We start from the raw sequence: 25,759 nt of genomic DNA, 5'->3' as shown, positions 1-25,759 counted from the left end.
ATCTCTCACCCTGTGCAAGCGGGAGCGCGAACTTTCTCCCAGCTTCCAGAGCTGACTGAAGTCTCAGCAGCACCCATCCACCCACGGCAGTCTTCCAACAGAGATCCTCCAGACACAGTACCCGCTCTCTGAGAGGGTGAATTGTCTTACGTTCCAATTCTGTCTCTGAATTGCAATTCCAAATTTCTGTGAAAGAATGTCTGATCGGCCCGCCTGTGTCATAGGCTCACAACTCTGGTCCAGTCAGCGTTGGCTGGGGAAGAAGTTCCCTTTGTGGACAGGGAATTTGACAGGACAATTCCTAGAGAACGCAGCGCTTCTTTGGAGACAGGTGAGCAGGTACACCAAATGTGTCTGTTACTGTCCTCACATGTAAAACGGAGACTGTGGCATATCCTTATCAGCTAAACAAAATAACATGTGATAGGGGGATAGGTGCATTCCGCCATCTCTTGCACTCAGTCAACGTGACTTGTTTCCTCTTTTCAAGAAACAAACCAACAAACACAAAAGATCTCTCCCTTGATTTTCCAGAATAATCTCAGCTTCAGTATGATGCCCGGTTATAGATTGTGCATATAAATTGCTCATCTGAAAAATATTAGTCATGCTAGGTATATTCAATGTGTACAAAATATATATATATGTGTATACACACACACACACATATACATATATTAGGCAGAAGTATCTAGATTTTGTCCCATCTCTCATGCCTTCTCCTCTCTTACTGGGTTTATTTTGGTGTTGTCTGATAAGATTGTGCCCCTTCCTCGTCTGCCCCTACTCCAAGGTTCTAAACTATATATCGCGGGCAATTCATTGGGAAGAACATAGAAGCAAGGGTGGCGATTGGCTTTGAAAAGGAGAAATTAAGGAGAGCCACAGGAAGAAAGGTGTTTGGCCAGATTTTTGAGAAGGGTAGGAAATGCAGAAGGCTTGGGAAAGAGCATTTGGAGAACTGTCACCACAGGCTATGATTTGGATCAGCTTTAATGGTATTTGAGAGATGCCAGTAAGATTGGAATTACTTCTAATTACTCTTGGCTGCTGGACTCAGACTGCAACTCCCTGTTGACACAGAGCCAGGTGGGTGCCTGGGATTTACTTGGTCTGCATATAGATAAAAGAATCCTTTTGTCCAGGAGATTGCCATATCTGGGGGACTCATGGCTTAAATGTTTAAATGAAGGTATGAAATGATTAAAACATAAAATAAGACAGTCTACCGAAATGTATGAACCTGAGTACAATCAAAGGTTTAAGCTCTATCCCAGGGAGGCAGAGGCAATCGTGAGTCACAAAATCTCCAACCAACTGCTGCTTTCTGGGCATGAAGAATATTTACAAAAATTATAGAGAGTCCTTTGACATTAAGACAAATAATCCATTCTGTGCAAAAAGCAAGCTTCCTCAAGGGAGTTTCCAAATAATAATTTTGCTTTTCCACGGTGCAAGCAGGAGTCTTTGTTGATGTGAAGGCAGCATGAGAACGCCTTCCAGATCGCTCATGCACCCTTTCACAAACCATCTTTGATGAAAAATTAAACAGAGACTAAAAGACTTCCTGCTTCATAGCTAATGAGCTATGTGAGGCAGGAACACATTCCGGAAACTTGAGTCACATTGAAATTTCGCATCTGAATTCCTTTAAAATAAAATAGGTGCTTTCTAAAATCTTGATTATAAAAATGATGTGTACTATGGAATACTAAGTGAGAAAGAATGAGGTAGCTATGTTGACATGCAAAAGTATTTATTATTTGGTGGTTTTTTTTTTTTTTTAAGAAACACTTTACAGAGCAGTATGTTAAAGGGATCATGGTGACACAGACAAACACTCAGGGAGGCCCAGCAGGTAATAGAAGTGTGAAGGGCCAGGTCCATGACAACAGATGCCACGCTGATGGGGTTGTAGAAAAGTACTATTTGGGTAGCTATACAACCTTTTAAATTATTGTGTGGGTCAAACCAAACACTGTACTGGGCGTATCCAGCTCCCCTAAGGCTATTTGTAAACAATAATTTAAAAAGCTAACTCTGCTATGTATATTCTCTTGTAGATGTGTGTGTGTGTGTGTGTTTATAAATACAAAATAAAATGCCTAGGAAGATACATATATAAATTTTTCTTGGGACATATCTTTGAGAAACCAAACTTGGGGAAGGGGGCTGGTGAGAGAATATGTTAAAGGAGACTTTTGATGTTTTGTTTTATCACTCTATTGTTTGACCTGTGCGATGGGGATGTATTATGCCTTACAGAAAATAAAAAGTAGAGGTGCCTGGCTGGCTCCGTTGGAAAAGCATGTGACCCTTGATCTTGGGGTCGTGAGTTTGAGTCCCACCCTGGGTATAGAGATTACTTAAATAAAGAAATATTTTAAGGGTACCTGGGTGGCTTAGTCAGTTAAGTGTCCAGCTCTTGGTTTTGGCTCAGGTCATGATCTCAGGATCCTGGGATTGAGCCCTGCACCAGGCTCTGCCATCTGAGGGGAGTCTGCTTGAAGTTCTCAGTCTCTTCTCTCCCTCTGCCCCTCCCCCAGCTCTGTGTCTCTTCTCCTTCAAAAATAAATAAATAAAATATTAAAAAAGAAGAGGCATTACAAAATAGAAATTAAAAAGTAATTCATAAAGATCATAATAGATATTTTGGGAAAAAAATGAATAGATGTGAAAAATCACTTATTATCTCATAAAGTCATTGTCTTTGTCTGCTTGGGACTGTCATAACAAAATACCAAAGCCTGGGGTAGCTTAAGCAGACATTTATTTCTCACAGTTCTAGAGGCCAGGAGCTTTCAAGATGCGGGTGCTAACATGGTCTGTTCTGGTGAGATCTCTCTTCTTGGCTTGTCCATAGCTGCTTTCTTACTGTATCCCTTTTTTATTTTATTTTTTTAAGATTTCTTATTTATTTGACAGAGACCCAGCCAGAGAGGGAACACAAGCAGGGGGAGTGAGAGAGGGAGAAGCAGGCCTCTCACCAAGCAGGGATCCCAATGCGGGGCTTGATCTTAGGACTCTGGGATCATGACAGAGCCAGAGGCAGATGCCTAACAACTGAGCCATCCAGGTGTCCCATTCTTACAGTATCTTCACATGACGGAGAGAAAGAGCTCTCACACCTCTTCCTCTTCTTTAAAGGGCGCTACTCATTTTGTGAGAGCCCCACCCTCATGACCTCATCTAAACCTAAGTACTTCCCAAAGGCCCCACCTCCAAACACCATCACAATAAGGATAGGGCTGTGGCACGTGAACATGCAGGTATGTGGGTAGGGGGACACAAGCAGGTGGGGGGACACAAGCGTTCAGCATACAACAATCATATTTTGGTATCATTCCTTCCAGTCTTTTCTTTTTGTTCCAAATATATTTAAAATAGTTGGGATTGTAGTGTATAGATAGTTTTAGACATAGTTTTATATCCTGTCATAAACCTTTTTCCTTGTCAGTTTTTAGCATGGATTATCACCTTAAGATAGTTTCATGTAGATGGAATTAATGGGTCAAAGAGCATAGACTTTAAAAAAATGTATGCATATTGTTAATGTGTTTTCCGGAAAGGTAGAATCAATTTACAGTTTTGCCAACAGTATATGAAAGTACTCATTTTCTGTTCCCTTGCCAACATTGAGAATTATCAATTAGAAATAATAAAGACTGCTATTTGATTGTTATTTTTAAATCTTTTACGGAAGCATAAAGATAGATACAGAAAAGTGTCTGATTATCACAAGGCAAGCACACCTGAGTACTGAGCATCCACAAGAAAGAGAATGTACTCTCCATCTTCAGAATCCCCCTGACGCCCCAACTCTGTTATTACTGTCACAAGAATAACTACCATTCTGACTTCTAACAACAATAGATTAGTCCCACTTTTTTTTTTTTTTTTTTTTTTTGGTGTAGGATTCTATTTTATAAACACAGTATATCACCATGTAGTTAACTATTCTGCTATTAATGAACGTCTGGTACTTTCTTGTTTGGGATTAAGAACACATTCTCTCCATTTCTTTTGGTGACTACACGTATGCATTTTTGAGAGGCCTGTCCCTGGAAGCAGAATTCCTGGACTATATGTTCTGCTTCAGTACATACTACAGAGAGCAATTTCCAGAATGGTTGTATCAATTTTGACTTCTACCAAGTGTGTTTAAGAGTACTAGCTTCTTCTAATTTTGGTTAATACTTAATATTATCAGTCTTTTTTCACCTTCGCTGCTTGGCTGGGCTGTGTAGTGATACATCATTGTGGCTTTAATTTGCATTTCTTGGTGATTCAGGAGGCAGAACAGCTTTTCAGTGTTTGGTGATCATTTGGAGTTGTCCTCTTTTGTAAATAGTCTGAGTATTTTGCCCATTTTTTTTTTTTTAAAGATTTATTTATTTATTTATTAAAAAGAGAGAGAGCACAAGCAACGAAGAGGGTCAGAGGGAGAGGGAGAAGCATACTTCCCACTGAGCAGGGAGCCTAACATGGGGCTAGATCCCAGAACCCTGAGATCATGACCTGAGCCAAAGGCAGACACTTAACCCATTCAGCCACCCAGGTGCCCCTTGCCCATTTTAAAATTAAGTTTTCTGTCTCATTGAATTATATAAACTATTTTTATATTCTAGGTTATAATCCTTTGTCAGGTATCAAATATCTTCTACTCTTTGGGTTGCCTTCTTCCTCTTTAATGGTATTTTGATGAATAAAGGATATATACTTTTTTCTTACCAATTTTTTTAAGTTAAAAAAAATTTTTTTCCCCTTTCTGTGATTTGGGCAGCAGCATATATTCAGTTTTTTTTTTTTTTAAAGATTTTATTTGTTTATTTGACAGCAGAGATCACAAGTAGGCAGAGAGGCAGTCAGAGAGAGAGAGAGGAGGAAGCAGGCTCTCTGCAGAGCGGGACTCGATCCCAGGACCCTGAAACTATGACCTAAGCAGAAGGCAGAGGCTTTAACCCACTGAGCCACCCAGGCGCCCACATATATTCAGTTTTGATTTTTTTTTTTTATCCAGGATAGTTAATGTACAGTATACTATTGGTTTCAGATATACAATACAATGACTGAATAATTGTGTACATTTCCCTGCACTCACCAGACAGGTGTGCTCTTAGTCCCCATCGCCTATTTCACCCATCCCCCCAACTGCCTCCCCTTTGGAAACCATCAGTTCTCCATAGGTCAGAGTCTGTTTTTGGGTAACTCTCTTTTTTAATTCATATTTTTTTTCTTATTTTTAATTGAAATATATTTGACATGTAACATTGTGTAAATTTAAGGTATAAAATATGTTAATTGATATATATAACGTAATAGGATTGCCATTGTAGTAATAATTAGCACCTCTATCATGTCACATAATTATCACTTCTTTTTAATGTTTGGAATAATTATAATCTAGGCTCAGCATATTTAATGATTATAGTATTATATTGTTGTCTGTATTCATTTTGCATTAGCAAAAGACATATATTTAATAGATTCCATTTATAGTTAATGTATGTTGTGTTCACTTAAACAAAATTTGTACAGTTGAAAGGCCTGAACATATTTTCCTCTTACTAAATTTTCAAATTTTCATCCTTTGATGCTCAGTGAGATTGAATTTTCTTCTTTTAAAGAAATTTCCTTTGGGGGCACCTGGCTGACTCAGTGGGTGGAGCATGAGACTCTTGATCTCGGGCTTGTGAGTTCAAGCCCCACTTTGGATGTGGAGATTACTTGAAAATATAATCTTAAAAATAAATTTCCTTTGGTCTTTTGGAATTAAATTGTCAGCCCTTATCTTTTGCTTATTTTTCTATAACTATATTACTGTTATCTTATTGATCTCTAGAAAATACTTACATATTAGAAAAAAATTGCATTTTTGCTCCTAGATATTTTTCATAACTTGTTAGCCTTGTGATTATTTGTAATATATTTTTAAATGATTTTATTTATTTATTTCACAGACAGAGATCACAAGTAGGCAAAAGGCAGGTATAGGGAAAGAGGGGGAAGCAGGCTCCCTGCTGAGCAGAGAGTTGGGCGGATACAGGGCTGGATCCTAGGACCTGGAGATCATGACCTGAGCCAAAGGCAGAGGCTTAACCCACTGAGCCACCCAGGTGCCCCTTTGTAATAGATATGATATCATATATATATATGTGTGTGTGTATTTTATATATATATATGTATATATGAATATATGTATATGATAGGATATAGATAGATAGGATATGTAATAGAAATGATAAATCTTTTATTTGTGATTATTTTCCATTTACTTTAAAACTCTGTGAGGAAAAATATTTTTCCTCTAATTTTGTGGTGTTTTGTTTTTATTTTGTTTTTTTTTTTTTTTTTTTACATCCAGTTCTTTGATTCATGTGGGACTTATTTGGATGATATTGTGAGATGAGAATCTAAACTGCTTTATTTCCCCCTAATACCTAAGTCAATTTCGCTGTTTATTAATGGGATGATTCTTCTTTATCTAGTTGATTTATAAAACTTCCTTTATAATAGAGTTGGTTTATATACTTTAGTTTGCTTTTTAGTTTCTCTTCTGATCTACTGATTTGTATGCCAGTTCTAATGCTGCGATAAAAAAATTTAAGTTTTAGGGCACTTGGGTGGCTCAGTGGGTTAAGCCGCTGCCTTCGGCTCAGGTCATGATCTCAGGGTCCTGGGATCGAGTTCCGCATCGGGCTCTCTGCTCAACAGGGAGCCTGCTTCCTCCTCTCTCTCTCTCTGCCTGCCTCTCTGCCTACTTGTGATCTCTCTCTGTCAAATAAATAAATAAATAAAATATTAAAAAAAAATTTAAGTTTTAAAGTCTTTGTGGGCTTTTGTCAGGGGCTAGGAATGTTTTTCCATCATTTTTCATCTTTTTCACCCATGATTTTGGCTATACTAGTTTGTTAGCTCTTCTGTGTGGGTTTTTTTTTTAAGATTTTGTTTTTATTTATTGATTTCACACACACACACACACACACACACACACAACGCAAGTAGGCAGAGAAGCAGGCAGAAGGGGAAGGAGCTGGGAGCCCAATGTGGGGGTCAATCCCAGGACCCTGGGATCATGCCCTGAGCCAAAGGCAGACACTTAATGAAATGAGCCACCCAGGCACCCCGTTTAGTCTTCTGGACAAACTTTAGAATCTCTTTGTTTTATTTTGTTCCAAAACAGTCCTTTGAGATTCTAGATTACAATATTTTAAACCTATAGGTTAACTTGTAAAGAGCTGTTTCTTTCTCTCTTTAACATTTTGTCTTCTAAATACATAATCTAAGAAGAAGTTAATAAAATTATTAAGGGGACTATTTTTTACAAATTTAATAAAGGAACTATGTAAAGGGCAAGGTGTAAGGAAGCCATTGAGAGAGTACAGTACCTCAAGGCTAGAAAGAGAGAGGGCCAGTTTTATCCCTACACATAAGGAGAAGAGAGGCAGGGTCCTCACCCAAACACATGGAGCATATCTTGTTGAGGCCAACCCAACAGGGTCTGCACCTTTTGTGAAGACTGATGTCACCATGCAGGTGAGAAGCTGGGAACACTAGTAACCCGTGCTCCGATGCCCCCTCCCTCTCACCTGCTGCATGTGCTTCCCAGCTGATGAAACCAACCTGAGTCCAGAGCGCGAGAGGGCCTGCTGATGAAGTCCAAGGGTTCTGGGGTTGGACCTGCATCAGAATCACCTGCGGGGCTCTTTGAAAAACAGACTTTGGATTCAATGGTGGTGGATGGGAGATGGATTTTAGGGTTCTAACATGTTCCCAAGTGTTGCTGATCTCGCTCATCAGAGGCCCACCCCGGGAGAACTGCCGATGACGTCTGGCACAAAGGAAGGTAGAGGATGGTGAGGAGTGGGTCTGAAGAGGTCAACAGAATATACCAGGTACACTCTCTAGTCTCATTAGTGGATCAAATAGAATATATGTTTAAAGTGCTTGTCATGCCATTGGTGATAAGTAAATGTCCCCTTCCCTTGACTTTGAACCCACAGATTGGGTCCAGAATGCTCTTAGACTCCTCCTGGCCTTTTTGGCTTCTTCATCTGCCTTGTTCAGAGCTCCAAGACCTGAAACAGGATTCACCAGGAGCTTGACTCTGAACTTGGCCTCAGCATTTAGTTTCTACAGCTTCTCACCAGCTCAGACCATTCCTGAGTCTGCCTCACACTTGCCCAAATTCTGACCCTGGGACGTGTTCTTCTCTGTGAGTCACTCTAATCCCAGTGTGCCAACACTCTCTCTAGTGTTGCTGACTGATGCTGAATCTCTCTTTGGTTCTGTGAAAATTAGTGGAAGGGAACCTTGTTTACAATAGAATTGGGAGGTCAGAATGGGGAGCTCTCAGGCCCTACCACTCCTTGCCAACTGCAGAACCAACAGGAAGAGACATACCTAGGAAGTCCCTAGCACGTTAGCTATTACTTTACTACCCCCAGCAGTTGGAAGGAAACTTCTCCCCTGACAACAGCGGAGCCAATGAAAACCCATAACACTTTTTTTTTTTTTTTTGAGCGAGCTCCACAACCAGTCTAGGGTCCAGAGCAGGGAGGGCTTGGATGCAGGACCCTGAGATCAAGAGTCCACCACTTTCAAGTCTCCCAGGGGTGCTAAAAGAAGCCACAATACTTTGAACTTCCAGTTTACCCCAACGGGCCTTCTGTTTATAACCACCCTCCCAGCTTCTCCCTTTCCTCTCTAGAAGAGTGATCCTCTCTTTTATCCTCTGCACTTGCCTATAGTTTTGCTGTTGCTGGCTTGTCCTGGATTGTAAGTGTCTGCTATTCCTGAAGAAAACCCATTTTTGTTGGTAAAATAATCGGCAGGTTTATTTTTAAGGTTAGTTATCTAGCCTTTTTTTTTTTTTTTTTTAAAGAATTTATGACCCAGCAATTGTGAGATTTTTTTGGAGAAAAAGAAAGTTGTCTATATGGATGTTTTCTTTTTTGGCTCCAAGTGGGTAAACAAATACAATGACTTTTTTGAGGGTATAGAAAATTTTTTTGTATTTCAGTGGAAAAATCTGCATTGTCTATAGCATACCATTTCAAATTTCTAGATTCTTGCCCGAGTCCTTGTGTTTGAGCTATTTTGAAACTCTTTGTAAATTGTTGGTAACTGATAGATGTATAAATTCCATCCTGTCAGGTAGTGATTTTAATGGACTTCCTCCCCTGTGTAGAAAAACTAGTTTGTATTTGCAATTATTGTGTGAGATAATAAATGTTTCTCATTATGTAAACTGGGTTTTCCATCACTTGCCGCTGAAGTCCTCCTGGGAGACATAGCCCTCCTAAATTGGGGTCAGTAAGACTTCCTGCCTATCCCACGGGGCTGTTCTTTGAAAGCACTTTGAAAGGTGTGTGACAGTTTTCTGAAGGATGATGTACAGTATGTGGGAGGTATGACGCGGAGGCCCCAAGGTGGCTGGACGCTCAAATACCCACTTCTCTGAGTCCAGAAATTAGAAAAGAAATTAGTTCATATACACTCCCTCTAGGCTTTAACATAGTTGCCGTGTTGGCTTTTGATAATAACTACAAAACCAGGTCTCACCTGTTTGCAGTAAATTGGAAAGCAGCTGTTGGAATTCAAGGGCAAATGGTCAAGTTGAAAGACCACCATGAAAAGCATAGTAATCAATATTCAAGGTTTAATTAACTCCTACTGCATTTCATTACCAGTGTGTCATCTGTGTTTGATTATCTGCCTCTGTCCTGCAGGTGGTTGAGTTTCTAGCTCATTGTAGAACTGAGTGCTGGTTTCCAGCAAGATATCTAAGGCCCCTTTGTCCTCTCTAAGGGGTACCACTTAGTTTGGGCAAGCTTTTAGCACACAAAAAAGTGATTGTTTATTAAATTCCCTTTGATGGTTGGTGTTCCTATAGAACCCTTCTTCCACTGCTCCCTCCCTCCAAAATAGTGGCAAGCACTTGGAAATTAGAGTCTAAATTCTTTTTTTGTTTGTCTGAGCATGTTCTGAAAATTGGGTTAGAGTTAGGCTTTATTAGCACTCGGTCTTTCATCCCTAATGTCCTCAGTCTCGGAGCAGCATCCGTCGAATGGACAGAGAGGAGGAGACATCATCAAAACAAGTTTGTTTTCTTTAGTGTTTGAAATCCTGTGATCAGAGTCATAGTTTGAGCCAGTAGGGGCTGGGCTCAGGCTAGCTAATCTTCGCTATGGTTCCCAATGATTTAATACTAAATCATTTTAAAAAGCCATTGCAGACTCCTCAGACCTTCTATTCCCAAGCACAAAACTCTAATCAACCAACATATCCATGGATGTATTGTGCTGTGCTTAAAGTTCTTTTTTAAAAGGGTGAATGTGTATTCTCTAGTTCCTTCTGATTTCAGATAATGTAGTATGTATGTTTGCTATTGATAAGACCTTCTCACTTCCTCTTCCTCTTCCACTGTTGTGTGTTTTAAAGCCAGTAGTGGTTCTCAACTCTGACTGCACACCAGAATCAGAAATATAATCAACGTATAATCAGTGTAAGAATTATTAACAATGTATCTCACTTTTTTTCCCACGCTGAGTCTTAAAATCCAGCGTGCATTTTATCCACAAAGCTTATCTCAGTTCAGACCAGCCACATTTTCAATGCTAATAGCTCTGTGAATCTACTGTGACCGTATGGGACAGGCCAGATCTAGACTAGGAGAATAAATGATTTTAAGAAAATAAAGAAGTAGGTGGGGAGTAAGAGCATTCTGAGAGTCTTGTCTTACTCTCAGGATTGGGTAGGTAGTAAGATACAGATCCTGACAAAAATATCAACCAGTCACCATGAACACAATGGATGAGTTCCAAAAGAGAGAAAAGTAGAACCGATCGAACAAAAGCAGGAAGTGAAAAGAGAATTCAAGAAAATAAACAAGAAATCATGGCTGATAGTTTTAAAAAGATCATAGTCTGGTCCAAACTTTGGAATACTGTATTATAACTTAAAAGAATAAGGTAGGTGGTCTCTGAGGGCCCCTGATGATCCCTGCCTACTGGCATTTATGTCCCTGTGTCATCCCTCGTCCCGGAGTGTGGCTAGACTTATTGATTCTCTCCTAATGAACAAAATAAGACAGAAGTGATGAGATGTCACTTCCAAGATTAGGTTATAAAAAGGATTTGGTTTCTGTCTCGGACGTAATGTCCCTCACTCTCTTAGATCACTGGCCCTGGGGAAAGCCAGCTGCCATGTCCTAAGGCAACCTTGCAGGGAGGCCTTGCAGGGAGGCAAAGGACTGAGGCCTGCCAACAACCGGAGTGAGGCTAGGGCTAGGGAAAGTTTGGTGACGGAGCATATCGGAGATCCCAGAGTGGCTTGAAAAGTGTAATACGTGCTGGGAATTAGGGCAACTTGAAAGGTTTTCAAGAAGTGGATACTATGAATGGAAATTTTTTTGGAAAAGATTTTATTTATTTGAGTGAGAGAAAAAGTATGTGCCCAGGGGGAGTGGGGGGAGAGAGAGAGAGAGAGAGAGAAAACCCCAAGCAGACTCCCCGCTGAGTGCGCACTCCCATACAGGACTCAGTCTCATGACCCTGAAATGATGGTGAGCCAAAATCAAGTTGGATGCTTAAATGACTGAGCCACCCAGGCTCCCCTTCCCTACTTCTACTAGCTACTCTTTGCCTCCTGCAAAGGAGCCAGAAGCCCATCCTTAATATCATATGACTAACCCTAATCCTAGTTTGAGAATTTCCCTATTTATTTATTTATTTGACAGAGACACAGCAGGAGAGGGAACACAAGCAGGGGGAGTAGGAGAGGAAGAAGCAGGCTCTACACCGAGCTTAGCTTAGCGACTGAGTAACCCAGGTGCCCCTCCTTTTCTTCTTTGAAGCTGTCATGGCAGGTCCGCTGTGTTTGTATCACACTTGACCAGGGGCGGGGGGTTGTTGGGGATGGTGGGGATGGTGGTGGTAGTAGGAGCGTGACGTCAGCCTTCAGATTCAGAGAGCCCCAGTACTTTTGTTTTTTGTTTTCCAGATTATTTATTTATTTATTTGACAGACAGAGATCACAAGTAGACAGAGGCAGGCGAGGGCAGGGGGCAGGGGGAAGCAGGCTCCCTGGTGAGCAGAGAGCCCAATGCAGGGCTTGATCCCAGGATCCTGGGATCATGACCTGAGCCAAAGGCAGAGGCTTAACCCACTGAGCCTCCCAGGTACCCTGAGAGCTGCAGTTTTAAATGCTTACTTTGTCATTTCCTATCTCTGTGATTAGACAGGCCATTGTCAGGAAACTGAGTCTCAGTTTCCTCAACTGTCAAATGAGAATAACAGTACATGTCAAACAGATGGGATATAATACACATGTAATAATTGACTGTTATTATTACTTACAACTGAGAATGTTATTTTCTATAAATCTGGATTCCTAAACCCAGGAAAATTGAGTGATATGTCCAGAGTTAGAGCCATATCTGCTATTTAAGTTAGAATTTTGAGGGACTCCTGTGTGGCTCAGCTGTTAAGTGTCTACCTTCGGCTCAGGTCATGATCCCAGGGTCCTGGGATGGAGTCTTGCATCCGGCTCCTTGCTCAGCAGCGAGCCTGCTTCTCTCTCTGCCTCTGCTGCTCATGCTCTCTCTCTCACTCTCTCTCTCTCAAATAAATAAATAAAATCTTTAAATAAATTAGAATTTTGTAAGTTATGCTCACAAAATCCTTCTCAGGATAAAATAAGTGTTGCAGGCTTGAAGACAGAAAAGCAATGGAAATATATATATCCACCAAAGACAAAGACAGGACCTTTGGTAGCTGCATTTATGGAGCCATCATTTTCTGTCAAAGAAACCCATTTGGATAAGAAGCTTCCAGCTAAAGCACTTTAGCTATTGGTTTGGCAGCAGTAAAGGGCATGGTGTTGGAAATTTTAAACACCCTAAGATTCTGAAAAGCTAGAGTCAGGATTTTTGTTCCTGGAAAAGTGATGTTAGATTGTTTGTCTGTTTATATCCAGTAAGACTATTAGCCACTGATGGCAATGCATCACTGCCGTCTGGAGATGTTTGGGCATTCTTCCTCCTGACTGCAACATTTTTTTTTTTTTTTTTTGGACACCTCAGCTTTATGTAAATGAACTAATTGTTGCCAATGAACAATTGTTGCCAATACAGTATTCTGATCAGTTCTCAGGGAGGAAGTTATGGGATATAGCTGAAAAGTCCAGGGAGCCCTATACCCAAGCTGGCGGCTTGGAGACACCTTGATGTAAGGGATAGTGTTTGATCCTCACTAACTATGCAACTTGACCTGGTCACCAACCTCTCTGAATGCCAACTTCTATATCTTGGTTTCCTGCGTCTGGCCCATAGTAGGTTCTTCATAAGTGTTTTAGGTGTTACTGTGCCTTAGGTTTTATTCTCCCCATTTTTCATGGAGGAGATTGAGTGAGGTTCAGAGGGGTTAAGCTCAAGGCCATGATAAAATGAGTGTTTAAACCAGGGTTTCTCAACCTCAGCAGTATTGACCACATAATTTTGGAGCAGATAATTCTCTGTTGTAGTGGCTGTCCTGTGGATTTAGGGTATTGAATAGCATTTCCAGAAGTCAATTTAAGGCTAATTGTGAAGTCAGAACATCTTGTCCTGAGTTTCCCTCTCTTGCTTTTAGGCCTCTTAATCTATTAGTGGTTCCCTCTTTGACTTCTAGCCACTCCCCACCCTGGTGCCCACTGATTTCATGGTCCTCCTTCCTCCATCAGAATCCTCCTCCTACCTTCAGATGGCTTGAAGTTGTAGCTATTAAAAGTTTGTTTGGCTGTTGTTTAGATCTGCCTTTTATTTTTTAAGACTGAGTCCAACATTTTGAATGAAAAGCATGGATGCCCCACCGGCGGTTCTCAACGGGGGCTGTCCATTCAGAGCACCTGTGGCATATTTAGAAATGACTCCCTAGATCTACGACTGGGGACTCTGATTCAGATGGGGAGGAGGTTGGGAGTTTTAAAAGCTGCTCCATTGATCCTAACAGGCTAAGTGCAGAGAGGCTCTTCAAAGGCATCAGAGATCACAGACTGCATTAATAGTGCGTGTCAGTCAGCATCACCAGGAGAATTTTGTTGACAAACAAACAAGATTTTATCAGAAGCAAGATTCATTAAGCCAGTAATTCTGGAGCTGGGTCCCCTGGTTCATCTTACCAAGTGATGGATGTGGTTCTGATATGAGGGGCCACAGATCACCTGTGTTGAAACACTGGCAGGAGCTAATTTTTTTGGAGGCATGCTGAGCACAGCCATGTGCAGAACGCAGGAGCTGGGGTAAGAGGCGATGCATCTGAACCCCAATTTTCTAGTCTGAGAAATGAGGATACATCGGGATGGATCTTGAAGAGTTTCCATGAGATGAGACCCTGGTAGAAAGCTTTGGCAAGTGTTGTGTTCATTCATATTATTCATGGATTAGAACCTCAAGCAATTTTGATGATTATTTTTACTAAGTTTTGGAGTTTTTTTGTTTTGTTTTGTTTCAGTTAAACCTAATGGTATAAGCTATTTACAGGTTGCCTTTTTGGGGACAGAGGGATCCTTCTGAAAACCAGACATAACCAAGTTGGGAGTTGCCGGGGTGCCAGACAGCAGGCGCTGTGTGTCTGTCTGCCTCTCTTGCCAGACTGAGGGCTCCTCCCCAGTGCCTAATCCTCTTCTGGGCCTTTGCAGGGCTCTGCACACCTTTGCTGAATTGGTTGACTGGTCCTCTGAGTTTGCTAGAGCTACCGTAACAAAGTACCACCAACGCAGGGGCTTCAACAACAGATATTTATTGCCTCCCAGTTCTGCAGGCCGGAAGTTTGAGATCAGTTTGTCAGCAGGGCTAGTCTCTGCTGAGAGCTGTGAAGGAGAATCTGTGTGAAATCTTTCTCCTAGCGTCTGGTGGTTTACTGGCAATCTCTGCCATTCCTTGGAGGCATATTACCCCAATCTCTGCCTTGATTTTCACATGGCAGTCTCCCTTTGTGTGTATCCATGTTCATATTTCCCTTTTTTGTAAGGACACTAGTTACATTGGATTAGGACTCATCATAATGACTTCATTTGAACTCGGTAAACGTCCTATCTCCAAATAAGGCCACAGCCTGAGGTACTGGGGGTTAGGACTTAAACACGTGAATTTTCAGGGACATGCTTCAATCCATAACAATGGTCCACTCAGTTGGGAATTGAAGACACCATGCAAAGCCAAGATATGGATTTTCCGTTGCAGAGTGAAGAACATTCGCCAATCTTGCCACTCCCAGCCTACAGTCTGAACAACACAAACCCATCATCATACTTGGGAAGATAAATCAAACCCACTACTACTTTGACGGAAAGTCTCCATATGATCGCTAGTGAGCATCCTCTTCCTAAACAGGGGGCAACACCTTCTACATCGATTTGGCCAAAGTCCCTGCCATAACACTGTGGGATGTCCCTACATGTTTGCTGACATTATGAGGTCTTCATTTCTCTACTGTGAACATTTATTGTGAATGTGATTTCTCCTTCTATTAGCCAAGGCTAATAGACTTTCTTACTTGCTTATCATTAAAATAAGGGTAAGTGCTTAAAAACGCATGACCACTTGGGTATATATTTCATGATGGCTAATGACACTGCAGGCAGACAAGAGGATGGGAGATGACGGATGTGAAGATTCTATATGCCATTGAAGGGTAAGGCTCTTAAAAAAAAAAAAAAAAAAAAAAAAAAAAAAGATCGTGAATACACGGACTTGTAATTACCTGATTTGAGCACAGCCTCACTAACCTGTCTTGGGTATTCTGTGAACAGCCATACAAGGGCTTCCATATTAGCTCCCTCAGTCTAACAATGCACGGGCCCAGCAAAATGTTGCTTTGTTTCCCTGAAAGCAGACATGTGGGTCCTGCCATGAATACACAGCCAAGACAGGAAAGAGAACCTTGGACATGCACCTGCCCAGCCCACTCTTAAGAACCAATAATACAGGTCATTATTTTAAGGAAATTTGTAGGTAGGCAAACCAGGCTTCAAGTGTAGAGAGGATGTGCAGAAGAGCGAAAGACAGCCTTCAGACTACTATCCCATGAGAGTCCTGCTCCCAAGATTGAGTGTTGCCTGGCATCTGGGCACTTAGACATAGGCAAGGTTCCCACAATTCCTTAACTGCTGAGTGGCTCACTGTGCCTGAAGTGTTTGTGCAAACAGTGCGGCTTATGGTGAACACCTGCTTGCCTTCTGGGAGTCTGGAGCTGTAGCATATGCTAGGCAGAGAGAGCCTGTGGAACCGGGCCCCAGGAAAAACCCCGAACACTTAGCCTCCCTAGTTAGCAGCACTTCACTGGGTTTTTGCAACACTTATAGTTGGAGAAATGAAACCTGTCTTGCCCTTTGTGACTCTGTGGGGATCCAGACCTCGCCCCATGCGCCTTTTCTTTTTGCTGGTTTTGTGTTGTATCCTTTTGCTGGAATAAATGATAGCCATGAGTATGACTGTGTGGCGAGTCCTGTGATCCTCCCAGTGAATCTTCCAACATGGAGGTGGTCTTGGGGGTCTGTGACAGAGAAGAGCAGCTGTTAGCTGAAAGACAAGACTCTTTAAGCCAAATGCTTATGAAACTTGATGCTTAACGTGGTTGGAACTTTTATATTATTTTTTTTAAGATTTTACTTATTTATTTGGCAGACAGAGATCACAAGCAGGCAGAGGCAGGCGGGGAGAGCAGGCTCCCTGATGAGCAGAGAGCCCGATTCGGGGCTTGATCCCAGGACCCTGAGATCATGACCTAAGTCGAAGGCAAAGGCTTAACCCACTGAGCCACACAGGTGCCCCTGGAACCTTTACATTATTAAGTGACAGCACTCTAGCTGAGACAACAATAGAATATAGTTTGCTATATAAAAAACAATTTCCTGGATTATTAGGAAAAGGCAATCAAATAAGCGGGAGACTCTTTTTTACCTTTCATGGAAAACAAGCCTAAGAAAACCATGAGGGAACTGGAAGTAGGGGCCAAGTGGCTGACATTAATTAGAAACCATTTCCCCCCCCCTTTCCTTAACCATTAATTGGCACCTAACCTCAGGTCATAATTTACTTGAAAAATTCAATTTTGTTTCGAAGACTTGGACCAAGTTTTGTTTTTTGTTTTGTTTTGTTTTGTTTTGTTTTTTTTTAATGCCGGAGGGACAGACACTGTAGAAATACAGACAACCATTCTCTGAAGCTTGAGGGCCATCCTGGACAAAACTTCAGAAGACTGTAATTTTAGACAGCCACAAAAAAGCCCTCTAAGAAAGGAAAGCAAAAATGAATAATGAACAATGAGCATGCAGAAAGCTGAGGATGAGTGTCCTCAGGGAATGGTTTGCTGGAGCTTTGATTTCTAATGTGCGGTTCTCAGATTCCTTTGAAGTGAGTCTCTCATCCAGCCTCGGTGTTTCAGAACTTGGAACTCGGTGCCACAGCTGGAGTCTCTCCAGGCACTTTTTACCAGAGGGATCATTGTCACGGTGCTCGGGGCAGACCCAGGAGGCAAACGACCTGCGGCCAGATATGCTCCTGAGGGAGCATTTCCCTTCATCTGTGGCAGAGCCCACCTGGCACTGAACCTGGTCGCTCCAGGCATCAGCATCAAGGGACAGTTCGCGCTGTTCAGCTATGGGAAGGACAACTCCAAAAGGCTCCTGGCTTTTGTGACTTGTTTGTTTTCACTATGGAGTGGGCAGAGAGCTGACTGCAGCTGTGTTAGCGCGGAGGGCAGATCCAAATGGGATAAATAGAAATGCGTTGCTGGCAACCTTTGGTATACACAGCATGGCCTAAGGAAGCAGAGACCAGTGGAGATAGGGAATCCATTCCTGGCCTCCAACCCGGGTACCACTGAAATGTACATACAAGAAATTTACCTAGAATGACAAACTGTGTATTCAAGGATTGGTTATCTAATAATCCCAACTTTCTGGAACCCAGGAAAAAAAACAAAAAACTTAAAAATTAAGCACAGAGGTCCCTGTACAGCACAGAGGTCCCTGTACAGTCAAAAAATTAAGCACAGAGGTCCCTGTACAGTCACAAAGTCAATATGCTTTCCTCATTGCTTAAAGTACATTTATTCTTGCTTTACATTTAAAAAAATTCTGTCTTTAGTCTCCACTAAACCTGTTCTCAGTGGACATCAAAACCTTCCTCAAGAAAATAACACTCTTTATTTTATGATTTGTTTCTCTATGTAGCTTTTATTTTTTTTAAAGATTTTATTTATTTGAGAACAAGCGAGCAAGTGAGAGAGCAAACCTGAGCCGGGGGTGGTGGGGGGCGTGGGGAAGGCAGAGGGAGAAGCTGACTCCCCACTGAGCAGGAGCTCCTGACCCAAGCTGAGCTGAAGGCAGAGGCTGAACCACAGAAGTTAAACTGACTGAGCCACCCAAGAGCCCCTCGAGGCAGCATTTTTTAAATGTTGACTCTTCTTTCCCTCTCCCTTGACTTAAAAAAGGTGGGGTGATTGAGGTGGGGTGTCTGGGTGACTCAGATTGAGGTGAAATTCACATAAAAAAAACCTAACCGTTTTAAGGTGAGCAATTCAGCGGCATTTAGAATACTCAGTGTTGTGCAACTATCATCTCTATCTATCTTCAAATCATTCCCATCAGTCCACAGTCAAAGCTCATACTCACTGAGCAGCTCCTCCCCATTGTGCGCCCCCCAGCCCCTCATAACCACAGAGCCGCACCCTCTGGATTTCTATGGATTGAGCAGGACATTCTGGACATTCCGTATAAGTGGAATCTTACAATTCTTCTGGGGGCCTTTTGTAAAAGGCTCCTTTCACTTAGCATAACATTTCATCAAGTTTCAACCACATTAGGCACATCAGTACTTCACTCTGTTTTATGCTTAATATTCCATTAGATAGATATCCCAAATTTTGTGTATCTATTCATCAGTTGAAAGACATCTGGGTTGTTTCCGCTTGTTGGCTGTTACGAATGATGCTGCCAGGAACATTCATGTGTCCCCTGACTTTTATCACTCTCCACAATGGCGATGAGAATAGTACCTATTTCCCAGGACTCTTAGGCTTAAATGAGAAGTAAACATTTAGAATAGTGCCTGAAACAGGGTCCAAGTTCAAGAAATCCTTGTTCTTCTTGTTTTAGTGTTTTTTAATACATGAGAACTCAAAAAGTATCAGGAGTCAGTTTGCATCAGGGCGGATAATTTTATACACCTCAGTAATTCTTGAGGTCTTCATTGTATCATGTCAATAATCACTGTAAGAAGTATGGCCCTGAATCATTAGGGGAAGTTTAACAGTGAAACTGTTTTCTGGGTAAGAAGGCAGGAATAATTATACCACACTGGTGCATTTCCATCCAAACTTAGCATTGGGTATGGGAAATAAATATGGCCTTACAGGGACCTGCAACAGAATATCTTTTTTAAAGTAATGAGCTATGAGTTTTCAGAGGATAAGTCAGGTAGTAAGGGCCTTTGAGGGCTATTTCTCAAGCTGTAGGTGGTGGGGGGGAGGGATGTAAAGGAACATTCCAGCATGTGTGAGCCCAGCAGATTTGCATGGAAGCACGAAGACCAGAATGGATATTTGTACTGGAATTGAGGTAATAGCCAGGGGCAAGGAAGATTCAGAACAAATGCCGTGAGCTCCGTGAAGGGAAGAGTGGTGACGCCATGGCAGGTGATTGGAGCGCTGGGAAGGCAGCTGCCTCAAGTGAGGGCGCAAGGGACTGCTTTGACACCCAGTGTCAGGTGTGTTGTGTCACTTCTATGTTCAGACAGGTTTTCCTTATCCTTCGGAATGAAAGGAGATACAGCAATGCTCTGGGCTGCTTTCTCCTACTGCTGTTAACAGTAGGAATGGGTTAAGGTATGCTATAGTAACAATTCCAAAATCTCAGTGATCCAACCTCAAATGTTTATATTTCACTCTTCAGCTCAGTTGGGTCCATACTACTGCATCATTATCTTCCTCACCCCCCCCCCCCCCCCCCCCCCGGAGGCAGGCAGAGGGAGCCGTTCTCTGACAGCAACAGTGCTGGTGCATGTGGTAGAGAGGATATTAGCAAAGCAAAGCAAGGACCGGCTCTTAAAGCTTCTGCTGTCATTTTATTGGCCCAAGTAGCCATATGACCAAGAACGACTTCAGTGGGTGGTGCGGATGGGGTTGTGGGTGGGAGGAAGGGGAGTATAATTCTCTCTTGGTGAAGGATAGAAGATGATGGCTAAAAGTAACACAGTCTACACTATTAGCTAATTGAACTCCAGCTTTTTGTTTTGTTTTGTTTTTCTGTATGAACCTGTGTCTCAGTCGATCATAGCTGACAGTTGGCTGGTAACTGCTTTAAGTGTGAATGGACATGTGCCCCAATTCTGGCCAATGAAACATGAAGACCACCAGGCTGGGGGACTTGTGGGAGAGGTTTCTTTACTTGCAGAATGTGACTCAAGGAAGGTATATTCTTTCCTGTCTCTGAACATGATGTTAGTAACTGCTGTATCTGTACCACATCCAGTCTGAGGAGGAAGCCCTCATTGGTGAACTTGGCAGAGAAGACAGACAGAACCTGAGTCTATCGCTGACATGCTTGAACTACTGAATGAACCAAGAGGGAAGTCACTAGGTCTGCAGAACTTCCTGTTATGTGAGATAATACGTCTCCTTGTTTAAGTGATTTTTAATTTATTTTCTCTTACTTGAAGCCAAAGTATTCTAGTAGACAAAAAGAACATACTTTCACCTTGCTAAATGAATTTTGATTGTAGTTTTGGGGAAAATATGTTTGTTTGTTTGTTGAATGAACAAGTGATAAAACATCTTTTGTGTGAGGAATACTGTGCTATGTGAAGGGAAGACATTCAAGAAGAATAAGAAAAAGTGTTTATAATTCAGAATGGAATATAAAATGAGCATCCAACTAAATATGGGCAAGAAATGATGGTGATTTAGATGGCAGTGCTGTTGCTGGTGGAGACTGAAATGGGAACTTAGGGGGATTGGTGAAGGACGAGGCCTTCTGGTTTACTCCATAACTACAGAAACACATCAAAGAGGATGTAACATATGAAGCTTTTTTCCTGCCAACACATTTGTTGGAGCTTTGAAGGAAAAGGCAGGGTGGGTGCCGAGGCTTGGCTCTATCAAATTCTAACCCAACCTCCTCCTAACGTGCCTTTCTGTTGAGGCTGAAGAGCTGAAAAGCACATTTCCCAGCCCTCCTTGTGCTAGATTAGTGAACGTGATTCGGAATGTACCAATCAGATTCGTTTATGTAAGGCATGAGCTGGGAAATGAGGTAACAGAGTTGGAGAAGCAGGATTCGAGGGATATGTTTTGTTGCTGTGGCTTGTGGAGGGAGGGGTGTGGTTCTGGCAGTCCTGCCAAGTCTTTCTGGTTTGACAGGTGGCCTCCTGATGGTGGCAGGAGTGACAGAAATCCTAGCACCCCGGCTCAGCAATGGCTGCTACCTAAATGCTTCATATGTGTGGGCTCTAATTATTATACTTAATATTTACCATAAGGAATACTATAGGGTGTCTGTGTGCTATGAAGAGAGTCCCTAAAGGATAATAGAATGTTCAGCCTTTTTTCTTTTCTTTCTTTTCTTTTTTTTTTTTTTTTTTAAGATTTATTTATTTACTATAGAGAGAGAGAGAGAGCACAAACAGGGGGAGCAGAAGGCAGAGGGAGAAGCAGGCTCCCTACTGAGTGAGGAGCCTGATGTGGGACTTGATCCCAGGACTCCGGGATCATGACCTGAGCTGAAGGCATACGCTCACCTGACTGAACTACCTAGGTGTCCCTCAGCCTGACTTCTGAGGTAGTTTCGTCCCGAAGGAAGTATTGTTTCATGGTTCATCATATAGGACATTAGTGTCCCTTCACTTCTGTTCCTTTCTTATAAATAGCCCGTACTCCCACAGCATATTGTGTAAAAAGACTGGTGCTGTCGAATGCTTGAGAGAAAGCTAGACTGTTGTCATTAAAGATGAGCTGTCTTCCTCTAGAACATCCCAGAAATTTTCAACATCTGATGAAGAATGCTAGGAGAGTGAGAATGATCTCTGACCTTTAGTTGCACTGATATTATCTGAATAAGGAACTGTGTCTAAACCAGGAAGCCTAACAGTGTTGCAACTCCCGCTACAAGGATAAGTTGATGGCGATAAATAAGAATTTTTGATCTGGAAAAAAAAATTTTTTTTGATCCAAAAGTTAAAAATGTCGACAAAGACATGCAGGAAGTGACTCTTTACTTTCCAATTCCCAAAATAATTTCACCCTTCTCTAAATACATTTTTGGTACCTCTCTCAGGACTTTTGTTTGTTTCTTTCTTTTCTTTTCTTTTCTTTTTTTTTTAAGATTTTCTTTGACAGAGAGAGAGAAAGAGCACACAAGCTGAGGGAGCAGCCGCTTAACTGACTGAGCCACTCAGACACTGCCGGAACATTTTCTATTTTTTAACTTTGTATTGGAGTTATTTATATCCATTTCTGATCTGCCCAATATATGACACTGTAAAAGCATTGAGGGCAGGGACACCCACTGATTCATCTTTGGATCTCTTAAGTGCCTGCTAAGAATGGATTCTTTTACAAAGGAGCCTGTCAATCTATATTTAATAGAGGAATTGGTGAGTTCTTATGCAGTCCTTAGCCATGAGGACTAATACTTCTGTGAATGAATGCTGACAAGGTGTTCCTATGTGACTACATACTTTGTTTCACATGCCAGATTAAGGAGAAAGAAAAATGGGTACAGGATGGGGAAGGTTGTATCAGTGCTTCAGACAAGGGTTTCCTCCACCTCGCATTCACAGTGACAGTGACAGAAAGAGGACACTTTAAGAAGGTAGGAGACCCACCTCTAATTACCCAGAGGCTATATGATTACAGATAAGATGCTAGAACAAACTCTCTCCTCCTCCCTCTTAAGAGGGATTGATGAGGTGATGAACTATAGTTCCTTCTCATCACATTTGTCTTGTAGTCACTATTCTAGAACAATGAAGCTCTAATCATATGATGATTTAAGATCTTTATCTTAAAGTGGCTTGAAGTTCATATAGCCCCCATAGTAATTCTGTATCACCTATCACCTACATGTTGATACCCATCTATCAGTAACAGCTTCCTTTTAAAAAAAAAAAAAAAAGATTTTATTTATTTGGCAGAGAGAGGGAAGGAGCACAAGTAGTGGGAGTTGCAGGCAGAGGGAGAAGCAGACTCCCCGCTGAGCGGGGAGCCTGATGTGGAGGTCCATTCCAGGACCCTAGGATCATGACCTGAGCTGAAGGTGGAGGCTTAACTGGCTGAGCCACCCCAGGCATCCCCAGTAATAGCTTCCGGAAGCACTGTGTTGAGAAGGATTCTGAGGCCCTATTTGGACTCAGTAGGAAAGACAGCCTTGACTTAATAGTGATGTCTGGCATGAGGCAGGGAGGGGAGTAGCAAATAAGCCAAGCTATGTCACTGCTGATCCAATCCAATGCCTTCACTTCACAGGAAGAAAATGAGAAAACAGAGAATGGTGCTCTCAGAATCAGGAAGTGGTCATGATGGGAGGGACAGGAACCCAGGTAGTCTGACTCGAGAGGCCTCTGGACTTCCCCATCATGACATACTATTACCATCAGCTTCTTTTACCATCTAAATATGTACATTTGAGAGACATTTGCTTACCAATTATGAATTTCAGAGGTTTAGAACATTCAGACAACTCTGAAAAATTCCCACTGTGGTGGGTATGTTTCCAAAGAGAAAAAGTATTTGTTCAACAGTTCAAAGAGGGTCTTCAGAAACTCCTACTATAGAACCATTGATCTCCACCAGAGTAGACATTCGGGTCCTTGATTTAAAATAAAACTCCGAGGAGAAAGCTAATTTAGGACATTAATGAGATTTCAAGAATAATTAGCTCTGCATGGGATTCAGCTTTCATTTTTTTTCCTCTTGTTTTTGGGAGCTCGTGAGCCTGGAAGCTTATTTAGGAGAAGAGGAAATGAAACTATGAAAAGGCACAGTACAATTCCTTTTTTCCTTGGAGGCAAAGCACAATATGAATATGAATAACTCTCACATCCCGTCAAATTAACCGCTTCAAGTACAAATAGAAAAAACAAATAGACGCACTTGGTTATTTGGAAGAAATTGAAGAAAAAGCCAAGAACCGGTTTGCTAGTTTCAACAATAAAATCCTATGCAAATAACTTCCTTTAGGATTAAAGGCTTGTCTCCTGCAGGAAAAAACAAACCAACCAACCCCACAACAAACCAAAGAATGCTAATGAAACAGGGTGAAGAGTGGGAGGTGGAGAGTGGAAATGAAAAAAAGAAAGAAAAAAGGGCTTGAAGGGGGAGGAAAGAGCGAGCTTCTCTCCTAGAGAAGAATTACCGAAAAATGGAAGGGTTGGGAAAACAAAGTCTGAGCTGCTCAGGCACTCCGGGCTGGGCGTGGGCAAGGTGCTTCCTTGAATTCATTTTGAGTGGTCCGGGCACCTCCCAGGCATGTTCGTCCAGCTGGCGTTCCTGGGGTGCGGGAGGGGTGACTGAAGAATTCTGGAGTCATTAGATTTTAGATCTTCTCCACTAAGTTTTTCCGTGTATGCGACGCGGGCAGCTTTCAGTGAGCTCATTCTGCAGCGTGTCCGGATCCTCCCGCCCTCGCTAAGCCGCCTGCCAGGTTCCAAACTACAGTCCCAGACATTCCGCGACAGGGATAGTTCCAGAAAGCAGAAGATGGAACGCGGTGAATTAAATGTGAATAGAGTGGCTCTGGCGGGAGACTTAGAAACCTCAATATGGGGCTAGCTGGGAGACTGGAAATGCCTCCAGTGCCACAAGTGATACGCGGCGCTGGAATTTAACATTTTGGAGCCTCTATTCTGTGGGGAGCACCAAGCCCAGCGAATCACACTCGTTGGGCAGCTGGGTCAGGTAGGTTAGTTGGGTCTTTGGGGAGGTTAAATACCTTGCATATTCCATTTCCTTTGCTTGGAACGCCTTTTTGGAGACTGAGGTGTGGTAGCTCCTTTCCCTGGTTCAGGAACCTGCACAGAAGCCACCTCCGCCAAGAGACCCTCAGAACACTTCGAAACTCCCAATGCCTACTTATGAAATGAAAACTCCGCACAGCAATTACCCCCGTGCTCATAGATCATCGCATTTACTCGTTTGTTTATATTTATGTATGTTCTTGTTTATGGTGTGCTTCCCCTTAAAAGCTCAGCTCCTTGAGAGCAGGAACCTGGTGTGCCTTCATCACTGAAGCGGAGCCCGCATCTGTTCCAGGCGCACACAGTAGGCGCCCAGTAGAGGTTAATTTCCTTTCCACCCAGCCACCTGCGGCCCTCGACACATCCGCAGTCTCCAAACTAGCCCCAGGTGATTAGCTGCTGCGTTCTTGGTAGGATCGAAGGAGGCGGAGGAGCGAGTGAGCAGTGAAGTCCGGTGGATTTCCTTGTCCCTCAAGGAGCTCCAGCAGTTTAACTATGATGCTCTTTCTCCCTTCCCTCTTGCACACGAACAGCCTAACAAAACGACCACACTCCCCTTAAGTCCTCTCCTGGCACCCCGGCACGAATCTGCACCCACTGCCTCTGGATGTTAGGGTCACAGTCTTGGGCGGGTGACCCACGCCGATTCTGTCCGTCGCCACCCGATGCCTGCAACCCTCCCTTCACTACGTCCCCCTGCCCTCCTTTGCCTCTGACTTCTCAAGAGGTCGAGTCCTCTTTGCCCGTTCGCACGTGTGTCCCCTG

The 25,759-nt window shown here is 42.4% G+C and overlaps 1 protein-coding gene across 1 annotated transcript in view; it reads left to right on the top strand.

Annotated features, from left to right (window-relative positions):
• The first annotated feature begins 24,553 nt into the window (after nt 1–24,553).
• Nucleotides 24,554–25,759, top strand: part of OSBPL3 (oxysterol binding protein like 3) — a 179,534-nt gene continuing 178,328 nt past the window's right edge. The window contains exon 1 of the mRNA XM_059171380.1: nt 24,554–24,935. The gene's annotated coding sequence lies outside the window, so the exon portion shown is untranslated. The remainder of the gene's footprint in view (nt 24,936–25,759) is intronic.

Source organism: Mustela lutreola, chromosome 4 (assembly GCF_030435805.1).
Source record: "Mustela lutreola isolate mMusLut2 chromosome 4, mMusLut2.pri, whole genome shotgun sequence".
NCBI lineage: Eukaryota > Metazoa > Chordata > Mammalia > Carnivora > Mustelidae > Mustela > Mustela lutreola.
This window is presented reverse-complemented; position numbering and strand designations above follow the sequence as displayed.